A 15249-nucleotide genomic window follows, 5' to 3' on the forward strand; every position below is an offset into this window, starting at 1 on the left:
GGGGACCCGCATGAAAGACCCCCTAAATTTATATTCCACCAGTTTAGCTTAAAAACTTCCCCAAGGCACAAATTCCTTTTCTTGGCCTTGGACAGTATTGCTGCCACCACCAAGTGATTTAAACAAACATTCAGGAAGGGGCCACTTGGAGCCCTATCCCCCGCAAAATATCCCCCCAAGTCCCTTCACCCCCCTTTCCTGGGAAGGCTTGAGAATAATATAACAACCGATAGGTTAACAAAGTGAGCACAGACCAAATCCCTGATTTTTAGGACACTGAAAATCAATCAGGTTCTTAAATGAAGAATTTTATTAAAAAAAAAAAGAGTAAAAGAATCACACCTGCAAAATCAGGATGGAAGATAACTTTACAGGGTAAATAAAAAGATTTAAAACCCAGAGGATTCCCCTCTGATTCTGCTCTCCAGTTACAAAACAGGAATAAAATTATCTCTTAGCATAATATAAAAGATAATCTAACACATTGCCTTGCTATTACTTACAATTTCTGTAATTTTAAATGTATCATTCAGGATCTTGTTAGGAGCTGGTTTACCTGCTTGGTCTCTCTCTTTGTCCCAAGACGGAACCAACAAAGAGAGCACAAACAAAGCCTTCTGCACCCTGAGATTTGAAAGGATCTTCTTTCCCCATTGGTCCTTCTGGTCAGGTGCCAACCAGGTTAACTGAACTGATTAACCCCTTACAGGTAAGTGATTCTGTACCTCTGGCCAGAAGGGATTTATGTTACTGCATACTTAAAGGTTGTTACCCTTCCCTTTATATTTATGACAGTGTTACACTGTTGACTCATATTTAGCTTGTGATCCACTGTGACCCCCTGGTCCTTTTCCGCAGTCAGATGCTAAGATTGTAGCTCTTTGGGGCGAGGACTATCTTCTGAGTTCATGCTCGTACAGCACCGAGCACAATGAGGCTGTCTCAGAAATTATAAATGATATGGTATAAATTACAATAAAGGAGCTGGCCAGGACAATTGCTTATATTTAAAGTGTATTTATGGGCAGAAACGCATCAATTTGCTCACATTCATTTCTCCTCTGAGTACACTGAGTACACTGTTTCCTTTATGTCTTGTGCATTGTCAGCACCACTGCAATTAAGTCACTCTTTCTTTTTATTGTTGCAAACATTCTGTGAGGCAGATAAAAAAAAACACAGCTCAGTTTTCAGACAGCAGGACAGGTTTGATTTTTTAACCTGATCAGATTCCACCTAGGTTCTATTCTCCCCTCCCGCCACCCCCGGTTGGTGGGGAATGAACATGGAAGATCAAGGGACTGTCTTTTGATAATTATCACACCTCCAGCCCGGTGGAATTGGCAAAGGCAAATAACTTGATTCACTAGCAGCCTGCAGTGGGTGATCAGGAATCGTAGCCTATAGAGATGATGCTTGCTTATGTTATATAGAAATGTGTTGAAATGTAAGGAGTAAGTAATGGAAAAATCCATTTCCTAAAAATAGGCTTGACAATAGTCAAGCGAGGCCTGGTAAAATATGAATGAAGTAAACTGAGACAGCTCAGAGACAAGCTAGATATAAGTTAGGACATAACCCCAGGTTATGTTGTAAACAGTTTTGGTTTTAACTGGTTTTTACAAGTGTTTCAGATAAAATGTTAATGCTTTGATGTTAATGCTATCTATGTTGATAGCTATTGGTGTTGCATTTACGCAGATAGAAAAGGAGTATTTGTGGCACCTTAGAGACTAACCAATTTATTTGAGCATGAGCTTTCGTGAGCTACAGCTCACTTCATCAGATGTATACCGTGGAAACTGCAGCAGACTTTATATACACACAGAGAATATGAAACAATACCTCCTCCCATCCCAATTGGAATTCATTTGCAAATTGGATACTATTAATTTAGGCTTAAATAGAGACTGGGAGTGGCTAAGTCATTATGCAAGGTAGCCTGTTTCCTCTTGTTTTTTCCTACCCCCCCCCCCCCAGATGTTCTGGTTTAACTTGGATTTAAACTTGGAGAGTGGTCAGTTTAGATGAGCTATTACCAGCAGGAGAGTGAGTTTGTGTGTGTATGGGGGTGGGGGGGATGTGAGAAAACCTGGATCTATGCAGGAAATAGCCCGACTTGATTATGTAAAGAGTTGTCACTTTGGATGGGCTAGCACCAGCAGGAGAGTGAATTTGTGTGGGGGGGTGGAGGGTGAGAAAACCTGGATTTGTGCTGGAAATGGCCCACCTGTTGATCACTTTAGATAAGCTATTACCAGCAGGACAGTGGGGTGGGAGGAGGTATTGTTTCATATTCTCTGTGTGTATATAAAGTCTGCTGCAGTTTCCACGGTATACATCTGATGAAGTGAGCTGTAGCTCACGAAAGCTCATGCTCAAATAAATTGGTTAGTCTCTAAGGTGCCACAAGTACTCCTTTTCTTTTTGCGAATACAGACTAACACGGCTGTTCCTCTGAAACCTGTCATTTACGCAGATGTTAATTAACATGCTGCTTAATTTTAAATGTCCAACAAGAAAGTAGAAAATATTTAATTATGGTAAAAAGGTTGATTTAATGCTAATTAATTAAGGGGTGTCATTGTGATTATAAAAAGGGTAGAATGCTGATTTTAGGTAGGGGTGCCCGTCCACCATCAAGGTATGGTTAGAGAAAGGACAATAAACCCATTTCTCCCATCCAAGGACTGGTCACCCCGGATGCACCACTGCATCTCAGAACATAAGCATCAATGCAGTGGATGCCTATATTGGAATGCCTGTTTGCTTTAACTACTTTATTTTAAATAAAGTCTTTAATTTGATCTCTCGCTGTGTCATTCACTGAATCCACTGAATTGAATTGCCTGTAACTGCCCTGCAGGCTTGAACCTTACAGAGATCTGTTTGGTTTTATTCTTTATCTTTAAACTACTAACTGGGAACTCATAAAGCAAAGGTTACAGAATGGCATTGGCCATGGGGGATAGGTTGCTGTGTCTCTACACACAGCCACCTCAATTCTGATCTCGGCTGTGTTCATGTGAATCTGGAGTAGCTCTGTTTATTTCAGTGGAGTTACTCTGGATTTATCCCAAATCTGGCCAGATCAGCTCCTGCCTCTGAATTAGGTCAGAGGGCAGAGGGAACCCAGAATAGGACTTGCCATTGTGCTGAACTTAACCCCTTCGCTGCCGCTCTTTCAAACAGACACTCAGCCTGTGAATACCAAGGATCAGAGAGAAGTCAGTTCTCAGCATCTGCCCATGTCATGAGCTCCATGCAGGGGCAGCCCTGTGCCATGCGGAAGTCTGCTGCATTGAGAGGGGTTTCACACAGGAGCAGAGTCACTTCCACAGAGCTCAGTGCTGGGTCCAGGTCTCCCAGCTACGTAAGGGATACTGCCACAATGACCCCATTGTATGTGGCCTGTTTAGAAAGGGGGCGATTGTAAAAATCCTGTCCCCCAGTCTTGCCCCCTCTTCCCCCTCCCGCCTCTGCAATGCATGGTGTCCTGCAGCCAGTAAATGGAAAGCTTGGGCTCAGATGCGGGGCCCAATTTCCTACATCCAGCACCAAACAGGTGGGCTAAGGGGGCTTTCAGGGACCCCAGGCTCCAGGATACTGATTCTGAGGCCTTATTAAATTCTCTCTCTCGATGGGAGCTTCTCCAACAAGGACTTTGGAGTGACTACTCTTCTGTGGCCAGGCAGATGCTGCTTAACCTGCAGAAAGCAAGAGTGAAATGCATCAGTGCAGCTGGGCGTCTCGCTGCGTTTATGGAGCACACTGCTTTTGGGCAGTGAGTGACGCAAAAGGATCCCGTTCCCACGGGGGCACCTGTTGCTAAAGCTGACACCAAAGGAAACTCAGGGCAATATTCCAGTGGATACCCAGGGGATCTACCGCACAGTGGCCCTGCCATTCACCAGGGGAAATCCCAGTGCGGCTGAGAACTCAGTTTCCTGCCCACCCAGCACCCTGCACCACACAGTGTCCAGAATCCCAGCGACCCAGGATAAGGAATTATTCCTTCCTACCTTTGACAGCTCTGTTGGAGACCCCAGTGCATGGCCACTAGTTAAGTCGAGGGGATGGAAGGCCATAAGGGTTGAGGAAGTCTTCCTGCTGAAGGCCTAAGGGCTTCTTCTAAACCCCCCTTAATAGAATTCAGGCCTGGCTGGTTTGAGTAAGTTCTTTTGCTCTTAAAACAATGTTGCAGCCGCAGATAATGCCTTATAGTGTAAGGTTTGCTGACGCCAAGTTAAAAATAATAGGAGATAGTTACAAAGCCAGACAGAATGTGCTGGTTGTTTAAGTTGCTAGGAATGCTTGTTAGAGGTTGCAGGAAATAAACATTGTTGTAACCCATATAAGGAAGGCAGAGTATTTGTGCAAAGTTTTAATTGACTGATGTGTAGTGCAGTAGCATTAAGGAATATAAAAGTGTGTGTAATGACCTGCTCTGGTGTGCAGGATTTGAGATTCTGTTCTCCCTGTACCTTGTTTGCAGCTGCAAATAAACTTTTCTGCTTCTCCACCCCCTTGTGATTACTGAGTGAAACACACCGGGTAACGAACCCCTGCTGTTGTTTTGCCTCTTGGCACTGGGTGCCGGCAACAGCTCTGTTTAGATGCAGCTGCAACAAAAAGGAAAAAAAATGTTATTGGAAACCCTTCCCTCGCTCCGTGCCAGGCCTTCAGGGGTGGCAGGTTTGTATAATTTTTGGTGGTGTCCAGAACAGGTCCAAGTCCCGCCCCACCCCCCACAGCTGCCTTGTACGCCGATATATATTTTTAAAAATAATGTAAAAATGGACTGGAAATAGTAAGCATTTAACAGTTTCCCTATATTACACAATGTGTGTTGGGGGGTGAGGGCTCTGGCTGGGGTTGCAGGCTCTGGGGTGGGGTGGGGTGGGGCTGGGGATGAGGAGTTTGGGGTGTGGGAGGGTCTCAGGGCTAGGGCAGAGGGTTGGGGTGCAGGGGTGAGGGCTGCGGGGTGGGGCTGGGGATGAGGGGTTCACGGTGCAGGAGGAGGCTGAGGGTAGGGCAGAGGGTTAGGGTACATAGGGGTGAGGGCTCTGGCTGGGGGTGCAGGCTCTGGGGTGGGGTGGGGCTGGGGATGAGGAGTTTGGGGTGCAGACAGACTGCCCTGGGGCTAGGGCCAGAGAGAAGGAGGCACGTGGGGGTGGCAGGCAGGGCCGGGGGAGAGACTGGTGGAGCTGGGCGCCAGGGCCCTGAATATTCCTGGATCCCGGGCACCATGGGCCCATACAACTTGCCACCCCTGCCTTCCCCTGCTACAGGCTTCCTGTGCGACCTGGGGCTAGTCACTCAGCCCATTTGGGTATGTCTGCTCTGCAATAAAATGGTACCAGCTGGCTCCAGCTCACGGGGCTGAAAAGAGCAATGTAGACGCTCAGGCTCTGAGATCCCAGAAAGGGTCTTGCAGCATCTACATTGCTAATTTTAGCCCTGCAAGCCTGAGTCAGCTGACCCAGGCTCTGAGACTCGGTAAGTTTTTTTATCACGGTGTAGATATCTCCTTTGTGCCTTAGTTTCCCCTCTGTACAATGGGAACAACTACCCTGCCCTGCACGGCTGCCGGGGGAGGGGGGGGCAGGAGGGTAAGTGTCTTAAAAATAGTGAATTGCTCAGCTTACTGCAATGATGGGGGCCAGATAAGCCAGAGACTGCAGGGCCAGATGGGACCACCAGCTTGTTTAGCACGGAGGCTTGGCAGAATTAGATTTTTATTTTTGACCGATAATATTGAGGTTTATTTTTAAGCATTTTTACATTTCTTTATCCATTTAAATGCTCACCATTATGGGAAATTATCTGGGTGAGGAGTCAGCTAAGGGGAGTGTGTCAAACAATAATTGTTTAGTGACAATACACATTGAGATTCAAAAAGTTAAAGCTTTAGCACTGTTAAAACACCAACTGTCAATGTCACACATCAAACCATGCAGCGTCAATATCCTCAAATCAAGCTCTAAGGAGTTCCCAAGCAGCAGGTTTCTTACTTTGCCTAGCTGTAAATCTCGATTGTTATCAACAGATCTATTTCTTCCAGGTTTGTGTGTGTCTGGTGACAGTATTGTAAGCAGTGTAGTTGTAGCCATGTGGGTGCCAGCTTATTAGAGAGACAAGGTGGGTGAGGTTATCCCTTTTATTGGATCAACTTCTGTTGGTGAGAGAGACGAGCATTCGAGTCATGAAGCAGAAAAGCTCTGTGTAGCTCTAAAGTGTGTCTCTCTCTCACCAACAGAAGTTGGTCCAGTAAAAGATATGACCTCACTCACCTTCTCTCTCTACTGTGAAATTGACAGTGAAGGGCTAAAATCCGTACGCTGTTTATGTTACAATCTGATATATAGACTGTGTCAGCTCTTTTTAGAGACCTAAAATCCAGAGTTTGGTCAAGAAAACAGAGGCCTAGCAAATAGTGAACAATATTAGCTAAGAAGCAGAACAAACAAAGGACAACCTTGCTTTTTGCTAAGATAAGCTTGGTCAGCAAGAAGCCAGGTGGAAATTATAATTGTGGGCTTTATCTCAAAGTTGAGAACAGACCATGGGAATGAAAGGGGCCCTGTTTCTTCTGTAGAAGAGGTGCCTTCCTACACACCAGCCTTGAGTTTATGGAAGAAGTTCAAACATATCAGTATGAGATATGATATCCTTCCTCTCACAGATGTGCACCTCTCCTCCAAGCCATTGTCAGCCATCTGGCCTTAGAAACACAAATGAATAATTAAAAGACAATCTTTATTGCTATATACTTTTCATTTGTCCTTTTGCTTTAACTCCTAGGACTCCTTGTCCTGTTGGACAATCAAGGGAGCTACTTCATTATCTATGGATCCCAAATCAGAATTCAACATATATATATTTTATACTTACACACGCTATATATTGTTTAATGGAAAACACCTGTGTACTAATTAAGTGTCATGTGTTAACCTGAAACCATGGGCAGAGACATTATGTAACCTTTTGACCATTGGCTACTGAGCTTATCTTGTCTTGCTGCTAGACCTATCCAGGGGTTTGGGACTGCCTACCCCATCATTTCCCTCCACCCATGGAAAATCCATATAATCCATTGTAATCAATTGTTTGGCAGTGTCTCTGAGCCTAATAAGCGAGGTGACACTCCATCAGCGCTGTACGTAATAAACCCACGTGCTTGATTCTACACGGTGTCCATATTTGTTCCTTCAGGCAGTTATAGATAAAAACCTAGCCTTCCAAGCCTAAATATCATAGACAGCACCCTTGGGAGCAGGGGTCCCCAAACTTTTCACGGTTGTGCCCCTGCTTACTCTGTCCATGCCCCACCAGAGAGCTGGGGCCAGGAGTGGAGCTGCGGCTCCTGGGGATGGGGGTGGACAGGGATAAGGGCCAAGGCTGGGACCGCAGTTGGGGGCAGAGCTGGGGCTGGGAATGGAGCCATGGCCAGGCTTGGGGCAAGTCCAGAAGCAGAGCTGCAATTGGGCCAGGGTGGGGGCTGGCAGCCGGGACCGACAGCCACTGGGAACCATGGGCCTGCACTCGGCTGTGTTCCCTGAGCTACGTGAATGGTGGAGGGGTTTGTCTGAGAAGCGTGGCGGGGCTGTGATGGGCTCGGGGAGTCCACGGGGGAGGGGTGGTGAGCGAAGGCCCAAGAGGTGTTTGTACTTGAGAGACCCAGTTTGCCCTGTGCAGCGCTGCCTTATGCAGGCTGTGCCAGTCGCTGGGCTCGGGGGTGTTCTCGGCCCGGGGACTGTCAGAAGGGAGGTGGGGGTGGGGCTGCTCTGTGGGTTTGCTGAAGGGCGAGGGAAAGTCGAGCGTGAAATGGTTTCATGCGCGTAGGAGCGAGGGGCTGGGGGAAGGGGCGTAAATGTAGCAGAGGCGGAGTTCTTCGGGTTGTTGGGGACACTGGGGCATGGCCACTAGGTAACTCGAGGGGATGGAAGACCACGAGTGTCGATGAAGCCCCCTCGCACTAGGCCCAAGTGTCCTTGGCCCCCACTCCCGACTGGAGGCACTCGCAGCAGCTCTGCGTACTAGGCCCAAGTGTCCTTGGCCCCCCCGCCTGGAGGCATTCGCAGCAGTTATGCTGAGGATCTGCAACAATATGTTGCAGAGTCAGACTGCTTGAAACTAAACAAGGCCCAACAGGGCAGATATGGAAGAAAAATGCTGAATAAAGCAGCTTTATGTATAGTTTAACAAATGATACAAAAAACAAGGGAACTAGCTGGTAACTGGATTGGCTGGCTATATGGATACTTAGGGCAGCTTGTTATTGGATAAGTATGCTGAAGAAAGGATGTATAAAAGCCTGTGTAACTTCCTGCTTTGTGTGCAGGATTTGAGATTCTATTCTCCCTGTATCTTTTTGAAGCTTCAAATAAACTTTTCTGCTTCTCCACCCCGTTGTGATTATTGGGCGAAGCATACCGGGTAGCGAACCAACCCCAGCTGTTGTTTTGCCTCTCGGCACTGGGTGCCGGCAACAGGGTGGAGCAGGCTCAGTCTGTGAGCGGAGGGCAGGTGCTCGTAGCTCCTGTTTGCTACAGTGCAAAGGCAGAGCCTGGGCGTATTGGGGCATCGATCAACGAGGGCAGAGTAAAGGTTGTGCGGGCCTAACCCTTCCCTCAGTTTCCTGGTTTTAGGAATCCTGAGTGTGAAATACCTGAACTCGGAATGTTCTGGCTTTCAGACCTGTGAATTTGGCGGGTTTCAGCGTTCTGGATGGGAGCGAGATACCCCAGGGCAGCCTCGACGCTGTGCTAATGAAATTGTTTTTGTGTGTGTGTGTATATGTGTGTGTGTGTGTGTGTGAGAGAGAGAGAGAGAGAGAGAGAGAGATATCAGGGCATAAATGATTTATTCTCACATCCCTGTCCCCCTCGATCTGTGATGTTCATGACTCTCTGCATCTGCGTGTCTCTGCGGCCCCGTGGGGATGAGAAAACACTGCTTGAACCTAACCTGTGTCACTGCCAAGTTTCCCCAGGTCCCCAGTGGACTCAGGGAGATAATTGCTCCATGTGTGTCTCATCGTAACTCCTGGCACTAGTTGATGCTTAGCGATGCTCCCAGGAGGCAGGTTGAGCAGAGAAAAGGCAAAGCATTTTATTCACTGCACAGGAGCCAGCTCAGACCCAGCCTGCCAGAGACCCCTTGGGTCACTATTTAAAGGGGCTCAGGCACTTAACTCTCACTGACATCCATGGGAGTTAGGCACTTCAATACCTTCAAAAATCTGCCCCCTTGTTCACCCTGCACGTGCTCAGAGGCTCAGCATAGACCCCAGCACATCCCCCCATAGCAGCATCACAGCGTGTCTCTGACACAGCTACACCCACGCAGGCATCCCCGCACTGCCTCTCTCCCCACCCCTTCTATGAGGCTTACACCAGAGACATTTGGCTCAGCATCTGCATCCTGGATATTCAGTAAATGCAGGAGCCGTTTCAGGCCACATTTAAACCCATTTGGTACCCTACATTTGCATTCCCCACGACCAGGTGTGCACGTCAGGCAGCTGCCTGTGCAAATGGCTTGTGGCCGCCTGTCGCTCTGCCTGTCGCTCTCATGCACAGTCACCGAGGGGATTTTATGTGCAGGCCTCCGGGGTGGGAACTTTGGCCAGGAAGGTTCTGCTGTAACTATAACAACTGGCTGTGACACGAAGCCCGGCCTCCGCCACACCCGGCTCCCGCTGCCCACGAAGTGTCGGAGCTTCCCCTGTGCCATCGACTGACCCAAACACTGCTGCTCGCTGGCTGGTTAACAGGCTCCATCACCGTCTCCTTCCCGGGGCTCCGCTCAGGCTGGCAGCGAGTGTGGGGCTCACGCAGGCTTGTGGGGCACTGGGAATCCTGTGGGGAAGTGACAGGGAATCTCAGTGACCATCTCGCATGCAGCTGCCCCCCACCCCCTCCCAGGGTGACAGTGCTGAGTGCTCTAGGTTATCAATCTGCCCCCCCCCCCATCTATAGGGAGAGCTGGGTAGTGGGGGAAGGGCAGCGACTCAGGCTCTAGGCGAGTGAGCCCTTGTGCCTGGCAGGGGGTGCCGGTGAGGGGTCCCAGCACAGACCACACCCTTGGATGCAGGTGGGGGAGATGGAGGCTCTGAGGTGGCAGGGAGGTTGGGATGGATCCTTTTCCCACTGACCAGTCCCTGCACTGACTTTGTGGGGAGAACAACCCCCATCCCACATGGGCCCATTCACAGAGCGTCGCCCTTACCCAGTGCTATGGAGCCGGCCGGGTGTCCTGTACTCGAGAGCCGCCCTGTCCCACCACCGCGTATGTCACTGCCACGTTCCTGTCCACCCTGGGCTGCTGGGACACCAGTACAACACAGACAGGGTGAGAGCCCTGGTGAGCTGGCTGGGAAATGCCTCCCCTCCGCAACATGCAGACAGGCCGGCCGGGAATCCTGGGTTCATGAATTCCAAGGGCAGAAGGGACCATTGTGATCCCCTCGTCTGACCCCCTGTGTGACGCCGTCTGGAGACGTCCCCACAATAACTCCTTGAGCTGTTAGATGCACGTCCAATCCTGAGGTATAAATTGTCAGGGATGGAGAATCCCCCATGTCCCCTAGGGAATGGTCCCAGTGGTTAATCGCTCTCCCTGTTAAACACTTACATCCTGTTCCAGTCTGAATTAGTCTCCTGAGGAGCACCAGGGCAGGAGTCCTGAGCAGGGCCCAGGGATGAGGGGAGGGGGAAGAACGATCTCTCCTTAGAGCCGGGGCTGGGGAGTGCCATGCTCAGGAGGGTGCTGGAGCACAGGTCTTAACTTTACCATGTGCTCCAGTCCTATTGGAATCAATGGGATGGACGCAGGAACTTGGAGTCCCCCATACAATTGAGGGCTCCCCTCAGCCGGGGCTTCCGGGGGTGAGACAATCCATGGGTCAGCCAGGGAAACTCCCCCAGCTAGAGCCAGACATGATCACAGACAAACCTTCTCCTTTCTTCCATTGGATTTATGGGGCCAGAATTCCAGCTTGTGTAAATCAGTGTTGCTCCACTGCGGTCACAGGAGTGAGGCCGATTTACACCCGCTGGTGATTTGGTTCAATGGCTTGAATGGAGCTACAGCTGATTTACACCAACTGGGGATCTGGCCCATTGACACCAACAGAGTGACACCAATTTACATCAGTGGGGGATCTGGCCCCATTGACTCCAGTGGAGCTACAGTGACATGAAACTGGCTGGAGAATTAAATCCAGACTCTTAAATTCTTTCTTTCACCACGGGCAAGTCATGGCTGACCAACCTGATTGTCTTCTATGAAGAGCTAGATGACACTAATCTTGGGGGAGAGGTAGGTATGCTGGAGGGTAGAGATAGGGTCCAGAGTGAGCTAGACAAATTGGAGCATTGGGCCAAAAGAAATCTGATGAGGTTCAACAAGGACAAGTGCAGAGTCCTGCACTCGGGATGGAAGAATCCCAGGCACTGCCACAGGCTGGGGACCGATTGGCTAAGCAGCAGTTCTGAAGAAAAGGACCTGGGGATTATAGTGGAAGAGAAGCTGGGTATGAGTCAACATTGTGTCCTTGTTGCCAAGAAGGCTAACGGCATATTGGGCTGTATTAGTAGGAGCATTGCCAGCAGATATTCGGCACTGGTGAGGCCACATCTGGAGTATTGTGTCCAGTTTTGGGCCCCCCACTACAGAAAGGATGTGGACAAATTAGAGAGAGTCCAGCAAAGGGCAACGGAAATAATTAGGTGGCTGGAGCACATGACTTATGAGGAGAGGCTGAGGGAACTGGTCTTATTTAGTCTGCAGCAGAGAAGAGTGAGGGGGGATTTGATAGCAGCCTTCAGCTACCTGAAGGAGGGTTCCAAAGAGGATAGAGCTAGGCTGTTCTCAGTGGTGGCAGATGTCAGAACAAGGAGCAATAGTCTCAAGTTGCAGTGGGGGAGGTCTAGGTTGGATATTAAGAGAAAATATTTCACTAGGAGGGTGGTGAAGCACTGGGATGGGTTACCTAGGGAGGTGGTGGAATCTCCATAGAATCATAGAATATCAGGGCTGGAAGGGACCTCAGGAGGTCATCTAGTACAACCACCTGCTCAAAGCAGGACCAATCCCCAATTTTTGCCCCAGATCCCCTAAATGGCCCCCTCAAGGATTGAACTCACAACCCTGGGTTTAGCAAGCCAATGCTCAAACCACTGAGCTATTCCCCCCAAACTTCCATCCTTAGAGGTTTCTAAGGCCCAGCTTGACAAAGCCCTGGCTGGGATGATTTAGTTGGGGGTTGGTCCTGCTTTGAGCAGGGGGTTGGACTAGATGACCTCCTGAGGTCTCTTCTAACCCTAATCTTCTATGGTTCTATGATTCTTTCTTCATGCCAGGACTGTCACTATTTATCCCCCATGACTGGGATCACCCCTTGGTGAACCTCACTCCTGGCTAGGCCAGAGGCGCCGGTGCTGGGATCAGCCCAGGGGTTTTCCCAGGGTTTAGCTGTATCTCCTGGTGCCCGTTTGCTTGGGAACTTTCTGCCCAGACCCGGCTCTCTGGGCCCTGTCTGCCCTGCGGGCACCGGCACAGCAACTCACCTGGGCAGTTCCGACTCTAGTGACCTCGGCATCTGGGGGAGAGAACTAAGGTCAGTGCGTCCTCACCAGGCTCCCCACACGCTGGAGAGATGCCAACCCACGTCCCCCAGGGACACAGACCTGTCCCTGACTCCAGCTGGAGCCACTGGGGAGAGAGCGCCAGGCACTGCCTGGCCAGTGTGAGCCCTAATGGGCTGGCTGGCCCCATGGATGGTGGCTGCCCACTGATAAGGGGTGAATCTCTGGCTGTTCCTGGTGTGTGTCTCCTTTCTCCCCATACAGGGAGGTGTCTGCCCAGGCCGCGGCGCCCACCCTGCAGTTTCCAGCAGGAGCTGCCAGGGCTCCTCCCAGTCCAGCCCCTGCTTATGGCCAGGGGCTCCCATTGCCCCATCATTGGTCTGGGCAGAAGCTGGGGCAGCAGGGAGAACAGACCCTATCAGGGCAGGACTCTCTGGCCTGGCTACCCAGGGCCCCTTTCGGCCCCAACACCCCGGACTCTGACGCCCAGCCAACAGACGGACAAAGGGCCAAATTCTCCCCTCCGGGGTGGTGCTGGAACAACAGGCTCTTACACTGGATCTGATCTTCAGCAGCCAGGCTGCTCCGGTCTGGGCTGGGATCCCTGTGTGGAACGAGAGCTGTGTCAGTCCCATGTGCAGCACCAGGCGCCAAGGGCAGGGCCCTGCTGCCATTTGCCATAGGGGCAGGAAGGCAGCAGCACCATCGCCATCACTAGGGCAGGGGGAGACGACACTCCCAGACAAAGGTCGGGCCCCCTCAAAACCCCAGGAGCATTTGCATTGTGGGTAGCTGGGGGGTATGGCCCAGGTCAGCTCCCCAGGGCAGAGTCCCAGGCAGGGCAGCAATGAGCCCTCCTCCCAGACCTGGGCATCACCTGGGGGAGAAACCCCAAAAGGGTGCTGGGGATCAGGGTGAAGTTCCCTCCTACCTGTGAGTCCTGCAGCGTGACACAACTACCGAGAGAAAGAAAAGAGCATTAGGGAAGCTCAGCGCACGTCACGGCCTGGGGCAACTGTCGGGACCTGGCAGTGTGCACCTCTGCCCCCGATGTGCTGCACCTCCCCGCTGGTCTGTGGAGTCTAGCTACCCACGGAGCCCTGCAGCCGCAGATCCACGGAGGCAGCACAGGGCAATGGTAAGTGCAGGGGACAGATGCCCAGAGACCTCAGTGCTGGGTGATCTCAGACCAGTCAGTTCTGCTCCCCGTGCCTCAGCCAGGTTACAACCAGCAAACGTGCCCTTCACTGCCATTGGAGTGGGATTTAAATTAGCTGTTACCTCTCATGAAACAGATCTTGGAGTCATCATGGATAGTTCTCTGAAAACATCTGCTCAGTGTGCAGGAGCAGTCAAAAAAGCAAACAGAATGCTGGGAACCATTAGGAAAGGGATAGATAATAAGACACAAAATACCATAATGCCACTATATAAATCCATGACACACCCACACCTGGAATACTGTGTGCAGTTCTGGTTGCCCTATGTCACAAACAATATATTAGAATTGGAAAAGGTACAGAGAAGGGCAACAAAAATGATGAAGGATGTGGAATAGCTTGTGTATGAGGAAAGATGAAAAAGTTTGGGACTTTTCAGCTTGGAAAAGAGATGACTAATGAGGATATGATAGAGGTCTATGAAATCGTGACTGATGTGGAGAAAGTGAACAAGGAAGTGTTATTTACTTCTTCACACAACACAAGATCTAGGGGGCACCCAATGAAATTAAATAGGCAGCAGCTTTAAAACAAACAAAACTTCACCCAACACACAGTCAGCTTGTGGAACTTGTTGCCAGAGGATGTTCTGAAGGCAAAAAGTATAATGGGGTTTAGAAAGAACTGGATAAATTCACGGAGGAAAGGTACATCGATGGGTATTAGCCAAGGTAGCCGGGGACAAACACCATGCTCTGGGTGTCCCTAGTTTCTGACTGCCAGACACTGGGGCTGGACGACAGGGGATGGATCACTCACTAATTGCCTGAAGAAAGGATGTTGGGCTAGATGGACCATTGGTCTGACCCAGCATGGCCGTTCTTATAACCTCATGATTTAAGTGACGCCCCGGAACAGCCGCCCATCCCAGGGCATCCTCCACCCCACCGGCACCTACCTGTCTTCATCAGAAAACACCCCAGCAGGCCCAGAGCCAGGCTGGCCGTGACGGCGAGTCCCACAATGAGTCCCAGTCCTGGAAAACTGTCACAGCAGCTGGGAACTGAGAGGAAAGCAGGGGATTAGGCTGGAGCCCAAGGACTGATGCTGGTGGGGCTGGGAGCATCCGGAACACAGATGGGGAACACAAAAGGGATCCAGGATGGGGGGTGAGACCCAGGGGACATGGATCCAGGACAGGGAAGCCCCCGTACATCATCTTACATCCCACCAAAACCTGGTGCACACTGTGAGACACTGGGGGTGGCTATAACATGACAGCTGACATGAGAGGACTTGCTCAGTGAAACTCTTGCCTTGCGGCACAGGCAACGGTCTCATGGCGCCCTCTTGTGGCACAATGTGACCTTGCAGGTGCCTTATTCACAGCCTCTTCTTGCATCTTACAAGACCTTTCTCCAAGATCGGGACACATGAAACAAAACTGCCCCTTTGCGGGGGTCTCATTTATTAGATCTCTTGCAGTGCATCAAATT

General features: G+C 50.3%; 1 long non-coding RNA gene across 2 annotated transcripts; it reads right to left on the bottom strand.

The window, feature by feature from the left end:
- Positions 1-8160: 8160 nt before the first annotated feature.
- LOC125629378 (uncharacterized) lies at positions 8161-14988 on the bottom strand. 2 transcript variants are annotated; one of them, XR_012665858.1, is made up of 6 exons: positions 14712-14988; positions 13525-13549; positions 13148-13197; positions 12576-12607; positions 10234-10326; positions 8161-9863 (listed from the first exon to the last, which is right to left on the bottom strand). It is a non-coding gene; the product is annotated as an uncharacterized LOC125629378 (long non-coding RNA). The 2 variants fall into 2 exon arrangements; XR_007354407.2 differs by having other exon boundaries at positions 10234-10329.
- Positions 14989-15249: the final 261 nt, after the last annotated feature.

This window comes from Caretta caretta, chromosome 23 (genome assembly GCF_965140235.1).
Source record: "Caretta caretta isolate rCarCar2 chromosome 23, rCarCar1.hap1, whole genome shotgun sequence".
NCBI lineage: Eukaryota > Metazoa > Chordata > Testudines > Cheloniidae > Caretta > Caretta caretta.